We start from the raw sequence: 6,665 nt of genomic DNA on the forward strand, positions 1-6,665 counted from the left end.
TACACATGTATACGTACCATTCAATATATACATACTACTTTAAATAAATATACTACAATATATATACTACGATATATACACACACACTATATATATAGTTATATACTAATTTATAAAATATATACATATTTATACGTTAAATATATAGTACTTTAGAAAATATATACACATATATACATACAATTCAATATATACATACTATTTTAAATAAAATATACTACAATATACACACAAACACACTATATATATATAGTTATATACTAATTTATAAAATATATACGCATGTATACGTTAAATATATACGTCTATAGAAGATATATACACATGTATACGTACCCTGCAATATATACATACTACTTTAAATAAAATACACTACAATATATACACACACTATATATATATATAGTTATATTCTAATTTATAAAACATATACACATGTATACGTTAAATATGTAGCACTTTAGAAAATATAAACACATATATACATACCATTCAATATATACATACTACTTTAAAATATATGTACTTCTTTAAATAAACATATGTTACTTAATATAATAAATTAATAATACTTTATAGTAAATTAGTAATATATCAAAACTAAGTATTTAATTTAAACTAAAAATTCAATTTAAATCATTAAATGAAAAAAATTACAAAGTAAGGGCTAAGGAGTGAATGAATGTTTAATTTTATTGATTGCAAAATGATCCAAAATTTATAATTTACATGGATGAAAAATCTACAAATTTTGCATCATTTTTTTCCAACTCATTCATGTTAATATTAATGGGAACTTGCATAGGATAGTCAAAGTCAACGGGGGGTAAAACCATGCATTGGACTTGATTCTGCTGAGTTCTCCCGTGAAGTCATCTTTAAGTCTCTGCTCGTCGTTCGGCTCTGTTTCCATTCCCTGATTTCTCCATTCGGCTCTAATCCAATCTCTAAGGCAAACTAGTACATTCATTGCATTGCTTCCCAATGAATATCGGTTGTCTCCAAGTTGTTGTCGTCCCTGACTAAAAGCGCTCTCCAATGCAACGGTTGACATTGGAACATTCAGGATATCTCTAGCTAATCTTGAAAGCACAGGATATTGTACTTCATTATTTCTCCACTAATCCAACGTGTTGATCCGTCATCTGCGATCCTCTAGCGGCGATCAGAGGTAATACTTCAGCTCTTCCCGATAAGTTGTTGTGTAAGACCCCTCCTCAACACTGTTCCAACAAGGTAAATCATAAAAGTGATCAGAAAAACCACTATGTGCCGGACTTTTAGAAGATGATGGCTCCTCGGGAGGACGAGGAGCGACAGATGGAGTGATATTTGTTGGTACAACTAAATCAGCATAGTGGTTATATAATTTATCTATGTAAGCGTTCGCATCGGCCATAGCCGTCCACAAATCAGGTTGCTCTTGTTCTTCATTGTTAGTATTTATTTCTAAGTTAGTATAAATAAGAGTACTAAAGTGGCACATAGTATTATATTTCATGCATGGATTTAGCATAGCACCAACCAAATAAATAGAAAAATAAAAAAATATATTTTTAAAATGTAGCAAACATGGCACAACAGCTTCTTTATAATTTTCTTTATTTTTATATTCTTTGAGCAAACCAGAAATAGCGGCTATATATGCCAAAATATTACAAACAGTAGGATAATAAGCACTGAAAAATTCAACCGTAGCTATATAAAATTTTTCCAAAAACTTAACAAGATCTTTAGTTACAGCCCACTCAGAATCATGTAGCATGCAGTGGGAAGAATCAGCAAGCGAACCACAATGTTGGTTAAAAGATAATGTAATAGGAACTCTATATTTATAATAAGTTTTCAAAAAATCATAGGTAGCATTCCATCTAGTTTCACATTTTTCAGGCATCAATATCGGTGCAAGTCCATTTTGTTCACCTTTAAGTTTAAAGTCTTTAATTCTACTTCTACGATTATTTCCTTGAATAAAACCAACGGCAAGCCAAATTTTTTCAATATAAAGCTCAAAAAACTCAAGACCATCTTTTACAATTAAATTATATATATGACAAGCACATTTAACATAAAAAATTTCAGGTAACGACGGAGATAACTTAGATTTTAACTTTGTTATAGAAGTCTTGTTGTTAGAAGCATTATCAAAAGCAATACATAAGATTTTATTTTCAATACCGTAATATTCTGCAACTTTAGCAATTGAATCAACAATAAAATCTCCGGTATGTTTATGATCTTCATCATATAAAAAATCAAGAATACATTTTTGCATAACAAAATTACTATCTATCCAATGACAAGTAATAGTTAAATAATCATTTTTATTTACAGCACGACCAAGATCAGAAATTAGGGACATTCTACACTGAATATTTTTTAGCAATGTTGATAAATAAAAATAATATTGTGAATGAAGTCTAAAAATATTAGCCCTACAAGTACTTCTAGGAATATCATTAAACATAGGATTATAAATTGTTTGAATATAATGAATAAAGGCACCAAATGAAGGAAAACTAAAAGGCAAACAACCCACAGCTACCATTTTAGCTATTTCTTCCCAGTCTCTCAATTTATTATATTTCTTCATTACCTGACCGGTTGTTGGGTCCATTCTAGTTTGTGTTGGACCACCAACATCTGCATCGGCTCGTGCAATATTTAACACTCTTTTGTGATTATCACTTATATGTTTCATTAACGTACCCGTACCCCCTTACTTGCCTCTTCTTATGCTTATATATTTGTTGATAAATATTGCATTACACCTTAATATCTGATATACGTTCAAAAAATTATCATGTAATACTTGTTGGTTTACAAGCTCTTGGGGCAAGGGGAGGACGGGGAGGGAGATTAACCGATTCGGATCTAACATTAGCATTTCCTACTGCGGATGTCTCACCAATATTTTCATTATCTTCGTCTAAATTAACCGCATCTACTTCATTTTCTTCTTCTATACTGTAATTTTCTTAAGCTTCTACATAATCCATATTGGGCACCTACGCCTAAAGGTACATCTACTTCTTCCTCAAAAGGTTGACTAACCGATGCCAGAGGCATACGGGTAAATTTACTATTTGAAGTACCCCTACCGCTAGTAATTCATTTTTTACTACCACTACCACTTCCGAGACAAAAAATTCTAACACCTTTAGTGGCGGGTTTCTTAATTTATCCATATATAAATTAAACTAAAAAAATTCAAAATACACAAATATAATAAAATTAAACATTCAACAATTAATACACTAAATAAAAATTAAACGTAAGAGATGGAACGGCAATATTAAATTTTAAAAGTATCGAAATGTTGCGACTTTGGAAACTTTCACTTGTACTTTGTAATCGCAAAATTAAAAAATTAAAGTGAGCACTTTAGGAAATTAAGAATATAGAAAATTTGAGAATTGAAAATTGAGATTTGAGAGAATGAAAAATTATCTGGAAAATGATTTGAAAATGTGGGGTATTTATAGGAATTTTTTTGGGGTTAAAAAATAATTTTGAATGAAATTTTTTTATTTTTTTTAATTATAAAGGCCAAAGTAGCCGTTTGGACCCAAAAATGGCTATATAGTTGTTGGGCCAACGGCTACTTTGGGCCCAACGATCCAAATTTGTATTTAAAAAAGATTCAGGCCGGTTAACTGGCAGGTCCGGACGGGGTTGGGTTCGAACCGGGTTGGGTTTGGGTCGGGTTAATCGGGCCCAATTCAAAAAATAACCCAACCCAGGATCCGGGACCCTACAGCTGGTGGGCTGACCGGGCCAAGTTGACTAGGTGAGACGGGCTGGGCCGGATCAAATCGACCCGATTAACAGGTTTAACGTTAACAACTTCTATGTTTCCTATTTGGATGAATTGTATAATCAAAATTCATCAATGTTGTTTCCGAATACTGGCCTAAAATCAATGCCTAATATGATTAACAACTATAATCAAATTCTAGTAATGGAACCAGCCAACTATTACAATCCTTTTCTACAAGACATATCGATGGAGCAGTATGCAATGCCAAACATAGATAGTAACATAAAAGTACTTGTAATCGAACTAATAATATATTTAACGTAGTCAAGCTTGTGAACCTAAAATAAAAATTGACAGAGCAACTCTAATCCAATTGAAGCTTATAGATCACAGCAAGCTTTTAGTTCAATCTCTGGCAGCTTCCTTGGCAAGAACTTTTTTTTTGGCCTTATTTTTTATGCAAAACTCTACTCAGCTACTGCAAAATGATAATTGATAGCTCTGAAAGATCATCATTGTCCGCTGGTGTTGCATCAACTAACAACAGTAAGCATCGACCTGCCACTAGAAATGGCAATGGGGCGGTGCGGTGTGGATATTTTTATGACTCGCAAATTTGATAACCGCACCGCATCACATGTATTTTAAACCCGCACCACACACATATTCACGCGCACTCGCACCGCATCACACCGCACCATATTTAAAAAAAAAATTAACAGAGAAAATAGGTTGACTTATTGCGTTTGTCCAGTTATTCAAGATTTAGTGTTGTGTTGTATAGTGAAAAAATATCAATTATGAAATTGAAATGCATATCAAATTGTGTTTGTTTTTCCTTTTTGTTTTCATTACTAGCTTGTTGTTAATATCTTTCATTATTATTTTCTTGTTGCAACATGAAAATTAGTTACTCCAGCACTATATCTGCTGAGATCTCAATATTATGATAGAGAAGCAACCCCACAAGAAAAATCAGGACAACCCATGGCTAGTGCTGTTTTTAATGATGTTAACAGCTTCAATGCCTCCATATTGTCATTATCATCTTTCAGTGCCTTTCCAGAAAGGCAAGAACCAGAATAAGTATCAAGAAATGGTGCAACTAATGGTTTGGATATGGTAATATTTGAAGCAACCCCACAATCGCAAGCATCACAACCTATGCCTACTAACTCTGACAATGTTAACAGCTTCTATGCTTCCTATTTGGACGAATTGTATAATCAAAATTCATCAACATTTTTTTTGAATACTGGCCTAAAACCAATGCCTAATATGATCAACAACTATAATCAAATTCCAGTAATGGAACCAGCCAACCATTACAATCCTTTTCTACAAGACACATCGATAGAGAAAACTACTTGTAATCGAACTAATAATATATTTAACACACTCGAGCTTATGAAACTAAAACAAAAATTGGCAGAGCAACTCTAATCCAATTGAAGCTTATAGATCACAGCAAGCTCTTAGTTCAATCTCTGGCAGCTTCCTTAGCAAGAACTCTCTCTTTGGCCTTATTTTTTACCCTAAACTCTGTTCGGTTGCTGCAAAATGATAATTGATAGCTCTAAAAGAGCATCACTGTCCACTGATGTTGCATCAGCTAACAATAGTAAGCATCGACCTGTCATATTTTTAATGAAAACTCACTATAAGAATTAATATCAGAAAGACGAATGCTCACATGACACAGAAGACAAGCCAAACTAGTAACCTATTTTATTCAACAGATTCAATAAACTTAAACCACTATGTATACCGGCATATAACTATACGTTAGTGTGAAGGATAACAACTACATAAGCAGAGAACAATATTTTTTCCATGACATATAATACAGAGTAATCAAGTGACGAAGAAGGACTACCAACTTGGAGGTTTATCGGCAGTAAATGGATTAGCTTAAGAAATCTCAAGCCGAAATAAAATAAAGATATAGGTGTTGAACGAGAAGCACTCACCGACTTATCCTTATGTTTGTGGCTCTTGTTTTGTGTGTTTTCCCCGACTCCTTCTCTAAAGCAATAACATAACTTAAAGGTTGAAGTAGACAGATTGAATATCAAAGTTTCAGTTAACTTATTCATCATCATTAATCAGATGAATCTAAATTTGAACTGCCTCTGATGGTAAGTAACTTACCGTAAGTTTACTTGAATCTGGCTAATGGGCTGTGCCCTGTTAGCCCAGTAAGTCCACTAGAATCTGGCTCTTTCTCTTCGTCAAGTAATGTTGGACATGAGACTTGATCGACCATTGAAGTTGAACCTGAAAGGAAATTATATCGAAAATTGAAAACTATTATTTATTAGCATAAGAAGTTATTAACAGAATCACTTACAATTTATTTCATTTCATAACCAAGTTCGAGCACGCATCAAAGCCTCCAAAGTAGTTGGATGAAGTCTACTACGATGTGGACTAATCAACCTCTCACTAGTGCTAAATGTTGATTCTGAAGAAATAATGGAGACATGACTGGCTAAAAGATCACGAGCCATCTTCTGCAAAGTAGGAAATTTTAATCCATTTATCTTCCACCAACTTAAATTATCAAACGATATAGTTCGTGGTAACACAATTTCGCCTAGGTACGAATCCAACTCAGATCCCGTGTCCACATTAACCCTAGTAGAAGCGACAAACCTATCAAATCTAGACAATCGATTTCCCTCAACAACGCAAGAAACTTCATTAGAACTAGATGCATCATGTGAAGCAGGTACTCTACTTTTATATTCTTGAAAAAGATCAAAACATTGGATTCAAACTTCTTGAATCTTACTTTCAGTGACTGTTTCTTCATAAATTTGGGGAAGATAGAACTCCACCAACCTCATCTTGTACCTTGGATCAAAGATAGCAGCCACACCCATCAAAATATGCATCTTATTCC

Source organism: Capsicum annuum, chromosome 9 (assembly GCF_002878395.1).
Source record: "Capsicum annuum cultivar UCD-10X-F1 chromosome 9, UCD10Xv1.1, whole genome shotgun sequence".
Classification (NCBI taxonomy): Eukaryota; Viridiplantae; Streptophyta; class Magnoliopsida; order Solanales; family Solanaceae; genus Capsicum; species Capsicum annuum.